Source organism: Mesoplodon densirostris, chromosome 4, assembly GCF_025265405.1.
Source record: "Mesoplodon densirostris isolate mMesDen1 chromosome 4, mMesDen1 primary haplotype, whole genome shotgun sequence".
NCBI classification, from domain to species: Eukaryota; Metazoa; Chordata; class Mammalia; order Artiodactyla; family Ziphiidae; genus Mesoplodon; species Mesoplodon densirostris.
This window is the reverse complement of record NC_082664.1, coordinates 64,780,655-64,800,351: the sequence shown is the minus strand read 5'-3', so window position 1 is coordinate 64,800,351 and position 19,697 is coordinate 64,780,655.

The window sequence follows — 19,697 nt, the reverse complement described above, 5'->3', positions numbered from 1 at the left end:
CCAAGGAGAGAGGCTTCAGGAGAAACCGAACCTGCCAACACCTCAATCTTGGACTTTTAACCTCCAGAACTGTGAGAAAATACATTTCTGTTGTTTAAGTCACCCAGTCTGTGGTATTTTGTTATGGCAGCTCTATCAAACTAATAACATGCCTGAGTTGACAGCTCTGGGGGAGTTAGACCGACCCATTCACAGTGGATTGAAGTGACAGCCGAGTGTCAGTTTAATAATTTTCACTGAGAAGGAGACCAGACTCCTCAAGTCAACTACTTGGCATATTTTTTCCTTCTAGGAAAATCTGTGTGGAAGCAAACTTGGAAGCAAAAGATGGTTTTGTCGAAACTTGAAGGAGTCACCTGTCCTCTTGTGAGATAGCCCCTTCCTGGTATTGTGCTGGACACTTTGTTATAATCTCATTTAAAAAAAATTTTTATTGAAGTATAGTTGATTTACAGTGTCATGTTAATTTCTGATGTACAGCAAAGTGATTGTTATATATATTCTTATTCTTTTCCATTATGGTTTATCACAGGATATTGTATATAGTTCCCTGTACTATACAGTTGGACCATTCTATATATAATAGTTTGCATCTGCTTGTCCCAAACTCTGAACCCATGCTTCCCCAGCCCCACTTCCCCGTTGGCAACTACAAGTCTGTTTTCTGTGTCTGTGAGTCTGTTTCTGGTTTGTAGATATGTTCCTGTCATATTTTAGATTTCACATATAAGTGATATCATATGGTATCTGTCTTTCTCTCTCTGACTTAACTTCCCTTAGTATGTTAATCTCTAGGTCCATCCACGTTGCTGCAAATGGCATTACTTCATTCTTTTTTATGGTTAATATTCCATTGTATACATATACCATATCTTCTTTATCCAGTCATCTGTCGATGTACATTTAGGTTGTTTCCATGCCTTGGCTATTGTGAATAGTGCTGCTATGAACATAGGGGTGCATGTGAATTATAGTTTTGTCTGGATATATGCCCAGGAGTGAGATTGCTGGATCATGGCAAATCTATTTTTAGTATCTTATTTTTGATTTTATTTTTTCCTGGTGCTCTGCTGACCAGGATCTCGCTGTGCATGCCTGGTCCACAGCCCCCGTCTAAGTCCTTTCTATATTGTGTACTTTGCTACTCTGCCCAGTTTATTGGACCAGTGTGGCCCCTGGCTCATGGGCAGCCAGTGATAATAATACTTGTAATTCGAATGCCTTCCATGTGCCAGGAACTATGTTTAGTATATAAACAGAAAGTCATTATTTAATATTTTTCATGTTTGAAACAAAATGAACATAAATGTCAGAATTCTGATATGCTTACTTTATAAATTTACCATATATTAGGAATTTCTGGGGGGTTTTTCCTCAAGGTATGCAAGGCAAAAGATTGTGGCAGAACTTATATTTTGAATGGTCTTAAGCTTAGTTGATTATCTCAAGTTGCTAATCTTTCTGAAAAATGTATATATGTTATATACGTTATCAATCATCTATCTTCTTCCTACCTATCTATCATCTATCTATAACTAGAAAGCAACTATAAGTCTAAAATTTCTTTGCTCCTAAACTTGAAGTTAATATATTCTCTTTCAAAGACACAATTTATTAAAGAAGGTCAAGGGGAAAAGTTGTGTAGTAACAGTCTTTACAGTTCACTTTTCCTTTCCTTTTCCATTTTTCTGTATCTAATAGAAGTCTGAAGTGGGTGAACTTGCCAGGAGACTGTTGCATTCTCTTGAAGAGAGAAGAGCCATAATTCTAGTCCAGAAGCAGGCCACATGGTAGCATTTCATCTCTGCTAGTAAAGATTATAATTTATGTTAAACTGCTTAGAAAACCAGATCCTCAGGCAGAGGCTAAATGATACCTGCTATTAGTGGGATGTTGAAAGAAATATATTTCGCTTATTATTGAGCAAATATGAAAATGTTATTGGTAATGGCAAAGATAGTAAAGTGTTTTCACTTCTTTGAAGATAAATTTATGATTTCAGTGTATTATGTTTAAGTACATTTATGGGTAATTGCACTTATTAAGGAAAGACGATTTAAAAAAACTTCAGGTATTGTTTAAATTATTCATTGGCTATAACAATTTTTTTTAGATTTATTTTTTTATTGAGGTATAGTTGTTTTGCAATGTTGTGTTAGTTTCTACTGTACAGCAAAGTGGAATTCCCTGTGCTATACAGCAGGTTCTCATTAATTCTCTATTTTGTACATAGTAGTGTGTATATGTCAGTCCCAATCTCCCAGTTCTTCCCCCCCGACTCCCCCACCACTACAGCAGCTTTTGATTTGATGCTTACCCTCCATGGTGTTAACCTATACGTATTTTATCAATATACTTATATATGTATAAATAATAACAGTACCCACTATGTCAGGGCCAAATTGGTTTGGGCCTTTCCTATACACCCTTGAGCTGTACCGTCCCTCATGCCCAAGGGTCTGTTGGGAGGTTTCAGGCTTCTCATAGTCAGGGGAGCCCAAGGGCTGTGTCTGCTCATTCCCCTTCCCCTCCTGTAGAGCTCTCCTCTCCCTCCTCCTGGTGTGGCTGCTTAAGGGAGTTTTTAGCACCAGTCATGGTCATGGCCCAAGTCCACTCTCTGCGTGGCTGCCGAGGTGAAGGGAGACCAAAGAAGGAGAGGATGCTGGTCTGTCCACTGCCTGCAAGATGCCTCCTGTGTCCTCTCCTAGTTCTCTGGACTTCCTCTTTTTCTCTCTCCATTTTGAGCTTTAAAAGATTCCATGACTTATATTGGTTGTTTTTCTGCCAGGTAAATAAAATAGGGCAAAGCAGGACCCATTATTTACATTAAAGGAATATTATACGTACTCTTCCGTGCTTCTCTTTTTCTTTTTTTTTTAATGTCAAGACTTTTTATTAATCACCTTAAAAAATTTTTTAACTATATATATATATTCTTTTTCAGATTCTTTTCTATTACAGGTTATTACAGGATACTGAGTATTGGTCTCTGTGCTATGCAGTAGGTCCTTGTTGTTTATTTTATACATAGCAGTGTGTATCTGTTAATCCCAAACTCCTAATTTATCCCCCTCCCCCCATTTTCCCCTTTGGTAACCATAAGTTTGTTTTCTATGTCTGTGAGTCTATTTCTGTTTTGTAAATGAGTTCATTTGTATCATTTTTTTAAGATTTCACATATAAGTGATATATTTGTCTTTCTCTGTCTGACTTACTTCACTTAGTATGATACTCTCTGGGTCCGTCCATATTGCTGCAAATGGCATTATTTCGTTCTTTTTTATGGCTGAGTAATATTCCATTGTATATATGTACCACATCTTCTTTATATAGTCATCTGTCGATGGACATTTAGGTTGCTTCCATGTCTTGACTATTGCAAAGAGTGCTGCCTATAGCAGGTATTTTATTTCTAAAACCCAGAACTGATTTTTCACTCCTGGCTGAACTTCAGTTCTTTTGCCCAGCACTTCAGTTCTACTTTTTCCAGAAACTGCTTCTTCCCCAACCATGTGTTTCCAGTGGGAGCATCCATCTCTCTCATGCTCTGCCATTCTTGGTCACAGTTGTTTAGATTAGGTGGGTCTGTAACTCAGGCTGCCCCAGCTGGAACCCTCCCCTGGGATCTTTCCAATTATATCTGTGGAAAGAGAGTCAGTCTCCCTTTTTTAATGTAACTGGGAAGACAATTAAGCAATAGGCAATTAAGTTTCCTGCCCTGTGGAGAAAAATGACATGGAGAGCTGAAGAGATAAGAGACTGTTCTTGGCATTTAACTTCCTGCTTCCAGCTGACCCACAGTCCACCTGCACCTAATCTTCTTCATGTTACATGAGTCTTCTAATAAATACCCTCCTTCTAATTTCTTTTTTAGCTTACAACATTTATCATGAACACCAGGGCTTCAAATTCTATTGATTTCCATCTTAAAAAAAATAATAAACTTTTATGATTTCACCACAAATTCAAGGAATAACACTAAAGGCATTGGTAGAATTGCAGACGTTCCTCTGAGAAAGAAAAGCAGTCCCTGACAACTGGGAACTGTCTGGCACTTGCCTTTGTGTTCTGTTGAGCATAAACAATCGCATAGAACATCAACATCAAACAAGGCCACTCTGTGCTCGTGATGAAGTGAGATGAAAAAACCAAGACCCTGCTCCCCCTCATAATCTTGTGTAAGTATAGACAAAACCAAGGTCAGCCTGCCAACCACAAAAATCTGAATGCTTCCCCTATCATGGCTAATATGAACAGCTGCTGCTGTTTTATCCATGATGGCTTTGGCCTTGTTTCATTCCTCCTGCCTTACAAATAAGATTTATTAAAATGCCCAATCACAGAAGTGCCCCCACTTCCTGACAGTATCCCATCCAGAGCCAAGCCCCACTTCCATGAACACAACCCCAAATCTCCCACTATAAGTCCAAATCTTTTAAGTCCTTTCTCACACTTTCTTTCTCAGACACCCACAGCCCCCATGGTGTGTGCACTCCCTCGTTGCAGTGAGCAAGAAACCCAACTTGTTTAACTATAGGTGTGTTCCTGGTTGTCTTTGGCTGGAGTGCACTGACACATGGAACCTTTAAAACTGTTTTGCTTGAAGAGCTTTTAAAATTAGATTTAGTCTGAAGATACTTAGGTATATTCTGGACAGTGTTCTGGGAGCTCCCTGTATGTAATTATAGTGACTGATAAAATACTGTAGGCTTTAATTTTCAATTACATTGTAGAAGAATCATGAAAGACAAGGTGAAAGGGTATTTCATGAAAGACATTTGTACTGCAGTCTAACTTAGATAGCACTTTGCTTCCCAAACCAGAAAATAATGTTAATATTTTAACTACATTAACCAGGGACTGTCTCCTGGAAATGTAAAAGCTGTACACCATTGCATTTTGATTAAAACCTGAAGGTGGCAGTAAATTCTTACAAGACTTAGGTGCTTAGTTTGGAATTTGTATTTTTTCTTCTAATTATTCAAAATCGTATAGTGAGACTGCAGTCACATTTAATTCTATTGCATACTAATTAAGGGATATTCAGGAAAAAGATAAAGTTCGAAACTAGCATTATATTGTTATTACTGTTTATTGACTGAAAAGAATTCACCATGTAAAAAGCTTAGGAACATTGCAACGGATTATATGCTTTAGAGTTACTACAGAAACAGAGTGTGGAATTAAAAAAAGGAAACATTAGAACTTTTTGTACAGATTGAAGTGCTCTGAAGGGATGTGGCAGTAAATAGTTTAATTTGTCTATTAAATCAATAGCTCTGTTGTAAGCTTTGCTCCCCACTTCTCCAATTTTATCCTCAGCATTCTTAAAATAGTTTTGTATGGTTGTGTTTTACCCAATAATCTACTTATAATCAATAGAGTCTCTAGACTGTTATTAATAAGGAATGGCCTAGCTGATAATTTAATAAAGGATATTTATCAATAGCAAATTAATAAATATTAATTCACACTGGAAAATGAATTACTTCACTGATCTTTTATATAAAGATCTAGAACTAGATTGTTTCATAGTTCCTTCTCTTAGGGTATAAACATTGTCATTGGAACATTGAGTTATACCCAAAGTTAGGGTGATGTTTTAGTGACCTCAGTATATAGGCATATGATTATTAGAGCTTTGAAAATTGGGAAGCATAGACTTTCTATAATCTTTCTAGATTAAAGTTAAAATAAACAGGTACTGTATGTATTAGTGGGTAAATACACAAAATAGTTAAGTTTTTTGAGCAAGATAAATGATGATACTTTAAATATCTTCCAATACCATGCTGACACAGGAGTAATTATCAGTTTAGAAATTATTAATATGGATGATCTGAATTTTAAGATATAAAAATTTAAGATATAATTTTATTTTTATTTTATTAAGATATAATTTAAGATATAATTTTATCTCTCCACTTAATTAACTATTTTAAACTATTCAACTCTATTTTTTTTTTTTTTTTTTTTTTTTGCTGTACGCGGGCTTCTCACTGTTGTGGCCTCTCCCATTGCGGACACAGGCTCCGGACGCGCAAGCTCAGCGGCCATGGCTCACGGGCCCAGCCGCTCCACGGCATGTGGGATCTTCCCGGACCGGGGCACGAACCCATGTCCCCTGCATCGGCAGGTGGACTTGCAACCACTGCGCCACCAGGGAAGTCCTCAACTCTATTTTTAAGATTGTAGTGTACTAATAAATGACTTTATTAACCACAGTAAATACAACTTTAATTTTCATAATTCTGTAGAATTTATTTTTATCATTTTTTATGGCCATCTCTCTTAGGCAGTCAGAAATTTTACATGAAGAATGAAAGAGGTTAATCATGGATTGTTTATTTTTGACCAGGGAAAAATGTAAAGTTAGAAGTACAGCTTTCTGACATATACATTTATTCCTGAAATATTGATAACTGTTCATAATAGAGAATTTCCAAAATAGTCATTTTTAACTAACAATTACTCTCAATAATTATAAATGACTAGTTCATTTCATTTTCAAGTAGCATTTAGATTTGTAATACTTGAAAACTTGTAAAGAAAAAAATGTCTTTTTTGCACTTCCATTATAGAATATATCTAACTTAGATAGTGAGATACCTGTAACCTTACCCCTCAGAGAGAGGCACTAATTGTGCTGTGTGTGTGTGTGTGTGTGTGTGTGTCGTCTTTAAGGACATTATTTTTAAGGATCTGTGTCATTCAAAAAGAATGTCTTTTAGCTGTAGATTTTGTATACGTTAGAGCTATTTTAGCTTATGTGCTTGAATTCCATTTTGTCAGTTGGAGAACATCATAGTAAATATAAATATAACTCCCTATATGTGGTCACGAGCTTAAAATGTAGTTATGTACAAATAAAGTCTGCATTAGTAATTATTTGTAATTACTGACTCTAGCGGTGATTAATACTGGCTCCCAGCAGAGGGCGCTTTGAGGTTTCCCTGTTAGAATTCCAAGATTTTGGCAGCCCAAGAGTTCAGACTGTTTGTCTTCAAACTGTTTTCCTGAGAGTAAAGACATTACTAACATTTCTTTATTTCCTGTTATTTCCTGTCTCAATTTAAAAACTCCTAGACTGTCTGGCAAGGGATAAGAAGGCCATCAACACCTAATGGAAAAGAGGAAGCCTGAGAGGGAACCAGTGCCAAGGTAAGCTTCTGGATGACCCAGGGCAGTGGCTTTCCTTTTGACAGGGACACATGTCCTAATACATACACGTGTATGCACACACCACACACACGCACCTAAAACAAAAGTATCTTGAAACAACATTTCCCCTTATAATGTATGAAAGAGGCATTTAAATTTTTAAGTACTTAAATGAAATGTAGAAAATAACAGGGTTTTTCAAGGAACCTGACAAACTTGATTTGGAAATGTATATGGAAGAACAAAGGCCAATAGCACCCAAAACACTTCCAAAGAAGAATAAGTTGAGCTATCTTCTCACCAGATACTAGAATTTTAATAAAGATTTTGTCATTAAACAGTGAGGTATCAGCACAGGAATAAATGATGAGATCAGTGGAACAAAACGCAGAGTTCAGGAGCACACTCATCCCACTTGGACATCTATGGATGCTTAATACATGACTGAGGGAGGACTGCAGAGCCATGAAGAAAGAGTGGACTTTTCAATAGTGGCTGTGGAAAAATAGTTACCCATATGGGAAAATATGGAAGTTGAACTTCTACATTAATACAAAAATTAATTTTAGATGGAAAATTCTGGAGAGATGATGATGACAGCAGCATGGTTTTTCAGTGTCTTTTATTCTCCACATAAAAGCAGTCAGAGGAACTAGATTGCAAAACTAAAAACTCATGGACTCCATTTACGACAAAACTAAATGGAGAAGTTTTCTTATGGACCCCAAACTATAGGTAGGTGAGGCCAAACCACCATCAGCCACAAAACACAAACAGCATCCGTGTAGGAGGAAGAAGGAAGCAACAGGGAAGAGGAGACCCTTAAAGTAGCCAACAGGTATTCACTGGAAAGCAGTGTGGGCCACTTTGAGGAGAGCAGCTGACACTTGCCGAGGTTTTGCTTTCTCCCAATACCAAGGGCCCTGAAGGAAGACGGACTGAAGGAGCTGGAGAAGCCCCGCCCCATGAACTCTCCAAACAGACCTGACAGGAGCCCTTTTGGGTCAGGGATCCCACTGAGGAGAAACTTCTGGGAATATAATCAAAGCTGAGCAGCATGGAAACAATACAGATGAAGGAAAGAGAAGGTTCAGACCAAAGTGGTATGTGGTAACAAAACCAAGAAAATCTCAGAAAACAAGCCACCATATTTTTGAGCATCATACAGAAACAACTCAAGAGGGAACTCTGTAAAATTTTATATTAAGGAGTAAGACAAATGTGAAACAATGAAGATGTGTGTCATGAGTTCACTCATTTGTCAATGATGCAAGTGACCCCTTCGATGAACTAGATAATAGTTTTCAAGTATTTTCTCATTTTGGGGGTGCTATTCAAAAACATATTGGCTATAGACGCAATACACTTTTAAGTTTAATTTGAATTATTACCATTTCCTCCTTCACTTTCTTAAGTCTAGACAATTGTAAAAAACAATAAAGCCCTAGTTTATAGGATTTGTCAATTTCTGTGACGTACATACTCCCACCATGGTCGACTTCAGACTACCAGATGTGATGTCACTGAAGGCGGGTTTGAGAAGAGTTGTGCAGCCTCTCACCATGATAGACTAATACGGTGTTTCCACCATGCAGATGTAATCCATGTAAATAACCTTAAAAGCATAGGTAGTAATGACATGTAGTAAAATAATTAGGAGATGATGAGTTTTGTTTATTTTCTACCTTTTCTTTCAGTATGATTTAATTGTAAGTTTATACAGTTTAATTTTTAATAATGGATGTGTTTAAAAACCAGCTTAAGAAGTTCCTGAAAATTTAACAACTGGCTCTCCTGAGCTGATATGAAGTGGCCCCAGCCCTGGATAAGAGGGAGAGAGTGTGTGTAGTATGTAATGGCCTGACAAAGTAGAGTATAACTGTTTTAAGAATAGGAAGAGTATATGAATTTTTTTTATGTTTTCAGTAGTTATATTGGTGGTAATATTATTATCCTGAGACTGTTGTGTGTGTAGTAGGAGATAAACTGACAAGACTATATTTAAAAAGCAAAGAAGTGATTATTATAAAAGCTAAATGGTCGTTTTCATGTGGGACGAAGAAGAGTGGTGACTGGGATGGGACACGTGGAAGAAGCTTCTGGAGCTGCTAGAAAGATTCTACTTCTCGACCAAGGTATGTTTGCCTTATAATAATTTCTTGAGTTATATATGTGTATTGTATGCTTTTTCTGTCTTCACATTTTACTTTACAATAAAAAATATTTTATTTTTCTTGTGGTACGCGGGCCTCTCACTCTTGTGGCCTCTCCCGTTGCGGAGCACACGCTCCGGATGCGCAGGCTCAGCAGCCGTCGCTCATGGGCCTAGCCGCTCTGCGGCATGTGGGATCTTCCGGGACCAGGGCACGAAACCGTGTCCCCTGCATCGGCAGGCGGACTCTCAACCACTGCACCACCAAGGAAGCCCAACAATAAAAAAGATTTTAAATGATTAATTCCAGGTGGATTTTTGGCTTGTGCCAACGTGCTCATGGATCTCACCTGTGAACCAGGCCTTGATTTTTTTTCCCCCTGTCAGTTAATTGTAGGGAACCTCTACTGGGCCACAGATGTGAGCTGAAGGAGAGGTGTCGGTTCACAGAGGCAGGTGAGTGGAGGACTGAGCAATGTGTATGGGTTACTTATCTGTGCCCTCTCAATCTGCTCAGTCCTCCCTGACCCCTAACTTATGTACACCTGTATGCAACTCGTGATGAACAGCTCTGGTCACATAGTCCCTTGAGGTCTCATGGTCAGGTACTCAGTCTCTTTTAAGGGCCAGTAGCAAATCAGAAGCTACTTTACAAATGATGTCTAACTCTGCTGTTTTTCCTGAACCCTGGTGGTCTGCATCCAGCTCTCCCTCTGTGAGACTTGCCAGAGACAGCAGAGCATCCTTATCTACCACAGACATCTCTAGCTCACAAGATTTGATGGATCCTAACCTATGTGGCAGGACTGCTTGGAGCACAGCCTACATCTGCTGCAGACCCCTGTCTTACTCTGGGTGCCATTCAAAACTGGCAGTGTTTGGAGTCATCTGACCAATGGGTTGGATTCCCAGATATGCACACTGTCTCCAAAATCTGTAGAGGACTACTGTTTGGTGTACATTTTTCTTAGCAGTAGGTGGTACAAGGTTCAGTAAGTTGTTCTTTCCTTGGATGGTATTGCTTCAGCAGGACCCAGGCCACCCAGTCTTACTCAGTATAGCTTCATTTATGGGGCAGGTCCTTGAATCATTGTGTGGTCTTCTTCCACTTTCTGATGCATATTTTTCTTATCACAGCATTTATTTATATAAAGTTTGTTTTTTAACAGGCTTCCTTTTTAAAATTTTTAACTTTTTATTTTTAGCTGCGTTGAGTCTTCATTGCTGCGTGTGGGCTTTCTCTAGTTGTGGCGAGTGGGGGCTACTCTTTGTTGTGGTGCATGGGCTTCTCATTGCGGTGGCTTCTCTTGTTGTGGAGCACGGGCTCTAGGTGTGCGGGCTTCAGCAGCTGTGCTGCTCGGGCTCAGTAGTTGTGGCTCGTGGGCTCTAGAGCACAGGCCCAGTAGTTGTGGTGCATTGGCTTAGTTGCCTCGCAGCATGTGGGATCTTCCCAGACCAGGGATTAAACCCATGTCCCCTGCATTAGCAGGTGGATTGTTAACCACTGCAGCACCAGGGAAGTCCTATCACAGCATTTAGGTTACTTGTCCTCCATCCCTCCCACCCTATCCCCCAGCCCTCCAAGTAGTTTAGCAAAAAGTCATTAATGTAACTGACCAGCATAATATTATTCATGGAATGCCCAGACAATAAAAGTCCCTTTGGACTATATTGTAACAGAGAGCAGGAGAATTAACGTAACCCCGGGACAAGACGATGAATGCATATTTATGTCTGTTGCAAATGAATGTGACTTGATTCTGATCTTTCTTCCTCATAAGGATTTAAAAGACTGCATTTGCCAGATTAATAGCTGGATACCATATGCCAGAGTTTGTCAATCTGTTCCATTAAACATAGCACATCAAAATCATAGCACAGCAACTGTGATTGGGGCTATCACCTGGTTAAGTTTATAGCAGTGCACTGTTCTGCCCTGATCTGTATGATTTTTGCTGGGCCTGGATCTGTACATTAAAAAGAGATACGATGAGGACTACCATCCTTCTGCCTTTGCATTTTTAAGAATGTCACTACTCTGACATTCACCCCAGGATATAATATTCTTCTTATTTACTAATAATTTACTGATAAATTATTCTGAAGCTTAAAAAAAACATAAGACCCATATATATGCTGTCTACAAGAGACCCACTTCAGACCTAGGGACACATACAGACTGAAGGTGAAGGGATGGAAAAAGATATTCCATGCAAATGGAAATCAAAAGAAAGCTGGAGTAGCAATACTCATATCAGATAAAATAGACTAAAAAGAAGACTGTTATAAGAGATAAGGAAGGACAGTACATAATTATCAAGGAATCAATCCAAGAAGAAGATATAACAATTGTAAATATTTATGCACCCAATATAGGAGCACCTCAATACATAAGGCAAATGCTAACAACCATAAAAGGGGAAATTGACAGTAACAATAATAGTGGGAGACTAACGCCCCACTTACACTAATGGACAGATCATCCAAACAGAAAATAAGTAAGGAAATGCAAGCTTTAAATGACACAACAGACCAGATAGATTTAACTAATATTTACAGGACATTATACCCAAAAGTGGCAGAATACAGTATCTCTCAAGTGCACACGGAACATGCTCCAAGATAGATCACATCTTGGGTCACAAATCAAGCCTCAAAAAATTTAAGAAAATTGAAATCATATCAAGCATGTTTTCCGACCACAATTCTATGAGATTAGAAATCAGTTACAGGAAAAAAAAAAACTGTAAAATCACAAACACGTGGAGGCTAAAGAGTGTGCTACTAAATAACCAAGAGATCACTGAAGAAATCAAAGAGGAAATAAAAAAAATACCTAGAAACAAATGACAATGAAAACAGGATGGCCCAAAACCTATGAGATGCAGCAAAAGCAGTTCTAAGAGGGTAGTTTATAGCAATACAATCCTACCTCAAGTAACAAGAAAAATCTCAAATAAACAATCTAACCTTACACCTAAAGCAACTAGAGGAAGAACGAAGAAAACCCAAAGTCAGTAGAAGGAAAGAAATCATAAAGATCAGAGCAGAAATAAATGAAATAGAAACAAAGAAAACAATAGCAAAGATCAATAAAACTAAAAGTTGGTTCTTTGAGAAGATATACAAAATTGATAAACCTTTGGCCAGACTCATCCAGAAAAAAAGGGAGTGGACACAAATCAATAAAATTAGAAATGAAAAAAGAGAAATTACAACTGACCCTGTAGAAATACAAAAGATTATAAGAGACTACTACAAGCAACTATATGCCAATAAAATGGATAACCTCGAAGAAATGGACAAATTCTTGGAAAGGTACAATTTTCCAAGACAGAGTCAGGAAGAATTAGAAAATACAAACAGACTTATCACAAGTAATGAAATCGCAACCATGATTAAAAATCTTCCAGCAAACAAAAGTCCAGGACCAGATGGCTTCACAGGTGGATTCTACCAAACATTTAGAGAAGAGCTAACACCTATCCTTCTCAAACTCTTCCAAAAAATTGCAGAGGGAGAAACACTCCCAAATTTGTTCTATGAGGCCACCATCGCCCTGATACCAAAACCAGACAAAGATATCACACAAAAAATTACAGGCCAATATCACTGATGAACATAGGCGCAAAAATCCTCAACAAAATGCCAGCAAATAGAATCCAACAACACATTTAAAGGATCATATACCATGATCAAGTGGGATTTGTCCCAGGAATGCAAGGATTCTTCAATATACACAGATCAATCAATGTGATACACCATATTAACAAATTAAGGAATAAAAACCATATGATCATCTCAATAGATGCAAAAAAATCTTTTGACAAAATTCAACACCCATTTATGATAAAAACTCTCTAGACAATGGGCATAGAGGGAACCTACCTCAACATAATAAAGGCCATATATGACAAACCCACAGCCAACATCATTCTCAAAGGTGAAAAACTGAAAGCATTTCCACTGAGATCAGGAATAAGACAAGGATGTCCACTCTCACCACTCTTATTCAACATAGTTTTGGAAGTCCTAGCCATGGTAATCAGAGAAGAAAAAGAAATAAAAGAAATACAGATTGGAAAAGGAGAAATAAAACTGTCACTGTTTGCAGATATGATACTTTACATAGAAAATCCTAAAGATGCCACCAGAAAACTACTAGAGCTAATCAATGCATTTGGTAAAGTGGCAGGATACAAAATTAATGCACAGAAATCTCTTGCATTCTTATACACTAATGATAAAAAATCTGAAAGAGAAATTAAGGAAACACACCCATTTACCGTTGCGACAAAAAGAATAAAATACCTAGGAATAAACCTACCTAAGGAGGCAAAAGACCTGTACTCAGAAAACTGTAAAACACTGATGAAAGAAGTCAAAGATGACATAAACAGATGGAGAAATATACCATGTTCTTGGACTGGAAGAATCAATGTTGTGAAAATGACTATACTACCCAAAGCAATCTACAGATCCAATGCAATCCCGATCACATTACCAATGGCATTCTTCACAGAATTAGAACAAAAAATTTTACAATTTGTACGGAGACACAAATAGCCAAAGCAATCTTGAGAACAAAAAACGGAGCTGGAGGAATCAGGCTCCCTGACTTCAGATTATACTACAAAGCTACAGTAATCAAGACAGTATGGTACTGGCACAAAAACAAATATAGATCAATGGAACAGGATAGAAAGCCCAGAGATAAACCCACGTACATATGGTCACCTTATTTTTGATAAAGGAGGCAAGAATATACAGTGGAGAAAAGAGAGCCTCTTCAATAAATGGTGCTGGGAAAACTGGACAGCTACATGTAAAAGAATGAAATTAGAAAACTCCCTAACACCATACACAAAAATAAACTCAAAATGGATTAAAGGCCTAAATGTAAGACCAGACACTATAGAATTCTTAGAGGAAAACATAGGAAAAAATACTCTTTGATATAAACCACAGCAAGATCTTTCTGACCCACATCCTAGAGTAATGAAAATAAAAACAAAAATAAGCAAATGGGACCTAATGAAACTTACAAGCTTTTTCACAGCAAAGGAAACCATAAACAAGATGAGAAGCCAACCCACAGAATGGGAGAAAATATTTGCAAATGAAGCAACAGACAAAGGATTTATCTCCAAAATAAACAGGTCGTGGAGCTCAATATCAAAAAAGAAAACAAATGACCCATTCAAAAATGGGTGGAAAACCTAAACAGATATCTCTCCAAGGATGCTCAACATCACTAATTATTAGAGTAATGCAAATCAAAACTACAATGAGATACACTTCACACAGGTCAGAATGGCCATCATCAAAAAATCTACGAACAATAAATGCTGGAGATGGTGTGGAGAAAAGGGAACCCTCTTGCACTGTTGGTGGGAATGTAAATTGATACAGCCACTATGGAGAACAGTATGGAGGTTCCTTAAAAAACTAAAAATAGAACTACCATATGATCCAGCAGTCCCACTACTGGGCATATACCCTGAGCAAACCATAATTCAAAAAAAGAGTCATGTACCGGGCCTCCCTGGTGGCTCAAGTGGTTGAGAGTCCGCCTGCCGATGCAGGGGATACGGGTTCGTGCCCCGGTCTGGGAGGATCCCATATGCCGCGGAGCGGCTGGGCCCGTGAGCCATGGCCGCTGAGCCTGCGCGTCCGGAGCCTGTGCTCCGCAACGGGGGAGGCCACAACAGTGAGAGGCCCGCATACCGCAAAAAGAAAAAAAAGAAAAAAAAAAAAGAGTCATGTACCACAATGTTCACTGCAGCACTATTTACAATAGCCAGGACATGGAGGTCAGTGATGGATTTGGCAAGGGAAATTTGTTGGAACTAATGGGCAGAATGTGGTAAATTGTGAAATGGAAGGGAGATGAGGAAATGAAGGGGAGCAGAAAGGGAGGACCTCGTAGGAGGCGAGATGTGGAAGGCTGAGGGGAAGAAGCCAGTACAGAGAGGCAGTTTGAAGATACAGGACAGAGTAAGGTACCTGAGAAGTCATAAGAGGTAGGTCACTTCTTCCTCTGAAGCAGGAGGGAAGAAAAGATTCATCCATGGATAAGTTTGTGTTATTATCCTGGTGGCGGGAATTTGAGGGGGTCCTTCTGATGGCTTTTGTAATGGAAGTCTGTCTCAGATTGCCTGCTGAGGGATTCTGCAGGGCTGTGGGGAGAGGGGTATGTGGGGGGCAGAATTCAGAAGCCTGAGAAGAATAGAGGAGATTTTATCTGTGTTATAGAGATGTAAAGAACAGAAATGTAACACAACTAGGAAAACAGAATTCTGTACTTTCTTTTCAGTGCTGAGAGCCCGTGTGAGGTTGATGACCATAAAACTATAGTAGATTCCATCTACTTGACTTTTCTCCAGCAAAGCTCAGAGTACAGTTGGAGGAGTCAGAGAGTTGGGTCACCCAGGGTTAGAAGGACAATAGGACAATGGGATCTAAGGCTGTGCTTCTTTTTGGCCGCACCACACAGCTTGTTGGATTTCAGTTTCCCAACCCGGGCCCTCGGCAGTGAGAGCTTGGAGTTCTAACCACTGGGCAGCCAGGCAACTCCCCAAGGCTGTGCTCTTAATACGTTGTCTATTCGGCCTTCTTTTTTTTTTTTTTTTGCGGTACGCGGGCCTCTCACTGTTGTGGCCTCTCCCGTTGCGGAGCACAGGCTCTGGACGCGCAGGCTCAGCGGCCATGGCTCACGGGCCCAGCCGCTCCACGGCATGTGGGATCTTCCCGGACCGGGGCACGAACCCGCATCCCCTGCATCGGCAGGCGGACTCTCAACCACTGCGCCACCAGGGAAGCCCGTATTCGGCCTTCTTTGACAACATTTTCTGTTTCTTCCGTGGATGTGGATCTGATTAAATAATGCCTGCCATTTTTGTTTTCTTAGAAAAGTCTGTATTTCATACATACTTTTAAAGTTTTAGCATACAGTTGTAGGTAGTATTTTGTTAAGAAAAAACCCTTCCATATCTATGGTTAGAGCACCCATTTCATTTCTGCCTTTCTGTATATATTTTTTCCTTTTCCTTGATTAGCTAGAGGTTGGTTTGTTTTCCTTTTTCCTCCTCAGGGAAGCTGTTCTTAGATTTATTTTTCAATTGCACTGGTTTTAAGCCCCCTTTAGGGTTGTTCACACCTGGCTCTGTTTCCTGCATTAGACAGTAGGCTATGAGTGGAGAGGGACATATTCCCCCATCCTCAGACTCCCAGGAATCCTTGACTCCCAATGTCTTCCACAACCACAGGATTCAGTTCATTTTGATAAGATTGACTTAAATCTTCATGTGTGATAATTTGCTTTAGACTCGAAAAGAAACTAGGAATTTTATTAAATCTGACCTAGTGTTTTTAGTTTAGGACTTATCAGTATGGGTTTTTGCACTCCCAATAAGTCAATGGAAAATTTTTACACATTCTATATTATGGGTTAAAAGGCTCTAGGCAAACAATTATACATACAATAGAATGGATAAACAACGAGGTCCTACTGTATAGCACAGGGAACTATATTCAATATCCTGTGGCAAACCATAATAGAAAAGAATATGAAAAAGAATGTATATATACACATACACACGTACCGAGTCACTTTACTGTACAGAAGAAATTAACAACATTGTAAATCAACTATACTTCAATTAAATTTTTTTTAAAAAGGCTCTACTTACCTGGGTGGTGGAGGGGCATGCAAGAAAAAGAGGAGACGTCAGAAAACAGTATTTTATGATTTCTGAAATTGGAATTTAGAGCCGATGTTTGAATTGTTATCCAGCTAGCAACTTGGTGGCTTTGGGTATAGCTTCATCGCAAAGTACTAAGTGGTATGAATACAATAGAACTGAAGAGGTTAATTTTCTTTCTGTAAGAATGTTTTGGTAGAGTGTTAGTGAGTGGGTGAGATAATGGGCATTTGGACTTCTTGTATGCTGCATGGGCAGGTGAATATTGTTACGGCCTGTATCATGGACTATTTGGTAATATCAAAAGCCTTAAATATGCACATACCCTTTGTCCCAGAAATACTGCTGCTAAGAATGTATGTTAGGATAATAAAGGGCCAAGATATATGTAAGTACATAGATATTTATTGCATCCATGTTCAGAATAGAAAAATGGAAACAATGTAAAATTTGAATAATAGTAATTCATATAGATTTTGATAGAGCTATACAGTCACTGGCGAATTATGCAGGTATTTTATAAAAACATGAATGTGTATTTGTATGTGTGTGTTTGTATATAATTGATACCTAAAACTCTGGACAGGGGTTTTAGTTAAGGTAGCAGCAGGACACAGATGGCACACTGAATTTGAGTAATTTGAGCAGAGTTCAATATAAGGGTTATTTACAAGGTGTAGGCAGAACATAGAAACAATGAACAGTAGTACAGAACCTGGAACTTATAAGAGTGTGGAGGGTGGGATGTTCTTACCACCTCCAGGCCTGCCTGAAGGAGCCAGAGGAAGGGGTTGTTTGGTGGAGATGGCCTTTTGACAGGATTTGTGACTTTTCCTAAAGGGATGTAGTCTTTCCATAGCAACTTGACAGTGTGGTTGCTGGAAAATGAATATCTTGGCCTCTCTTTTCTTCCTCCCTCTACTCTCTTACTAGTGTCATTCATTCACTGAGCTCAACCAGAAGTCAGACTGCAAAGGGGTCCTTTGATGCAGTCCATGTAGATCAGCCTATATAGCACAGAGCAGGGTGGGCAGGATTGAGAATGGATCCAGATGGGCAATCAGAAAAGACCCAGATCAACAGGTGTACAGCAATATGTTAACAGAGGTTATCCTGGACAGTGGGATTATGGGTTCATATTCTTGTCTTTTTCTTTAATTTTTTTGAAGATGAACGCGACATGTGAGTTTTTAAAAGTTTAAAAAGTTGTGTGTGTTTTTTGTGGAAATAGTTTACCTTAAATTATCTGAAAATTATGAACTTCCTTTGCCAAAATTCAGTTGTTTTATATCTACACGGCTGAATACCCTCTCTTAACCTTTAAATCTTATTTACTTAAAAAATATCCACAGGGTTTCTTTAGTTACAAAACAAGGAATTTGCCTAATTCCAGCAGATGTTAACATTTGGGGGCGTGGGGTGGGGAATTGGCTTTATTTGAGAATACTTACTGTCTTTGGATGAAATTTTTGGGACCATTGTGACATTTAAAGCGATTATATATAAAAGCAGTCTGAGGTGACTTCCCAGGTGGTGCAGTGGTTAAGAATCTGCCTGCCAATGCAGGGGACATGGGTTGGAGCCCTGGTCCGGGAAGATCCCACATGCCGCGGAGCAACTAAGCCCGTGCACCACAACTACTGAGCCCATGTGCCACAATTACTGAAGTCTGCATGCCTAGAGACCGTGCTCTGCAACAAAAGAAGCCACCGCAATGAGAAGCTCGCACACCACAACGAAGAGTAGCCCCTGTTCGGTGCAACTAGGGAAGCCCATGAGCAGCAACGAAGACCCAACGCAGCCAAAAATAAATAATAAATAAATAAATAAATTTATCAAAAAAAAAAAAGCAGTCTGAGTTTCTCAGAAGAAAGGAGCTTTAAAAGCCCAATATAATTCGTTAAGCCTGATAGACTATAGAATTTAGTTGGATTAGTAGGTAGCATTATTAAAGCATTATTCTATTTTTTAAACATCTTTATTGGAGTATAATTGCTTTACAATGGTGTGTTATTTTCTGCTTTATATCAAAGTGAATCAGCTATACGTATACATATATCCCCAAATCTCCTCCCTCTTGCGTCACCCTCCCACCCTCCCTATCCCATCGCTGTAGGAAGACACAAAGCACCAAGCTGATCTCCCTGTGTTATGCAGCTGCTTCCCACACCTATCTATTTTACATTTGGTAGTGTATATATGTCCATGCCACTCTCTCAATCCTTCCCAGCTTACCCTTCCCACTCCTCGTGTCCATTCTCTACGTCTGCATCTTTATTCCTGTCCTGCCCCTAGGTTATTCACAATCGTTTTTTTTTTTTTAGATTCCATATATATGTATTAGCATCCATTATTTGTTTTTCTCTTTCTGACTTCACTCTGTATGACAGACTCTAGGTCCATCCACCTCACTACAAATAACTCAATTTAATTTCTTTTTATGGCTGAGTAATATTCCATTGTATATATGTGCCACATATCTTTATCCATTCATGTGTCGATGGACACTTAGGTTATTTCCAGGTCCTGGTTATTATAAATAGAGCTGCAATGAACATTGTGGTACATGACTCTTTTTGAATTATGGTTTTCTCAGGGTATATGCCCAATAGTGGGATTGCTGGGTCGTATGGTAGTTCTATTTTTAGTTTTTTAAGGAACCTCCATATGGTTCTCCATAG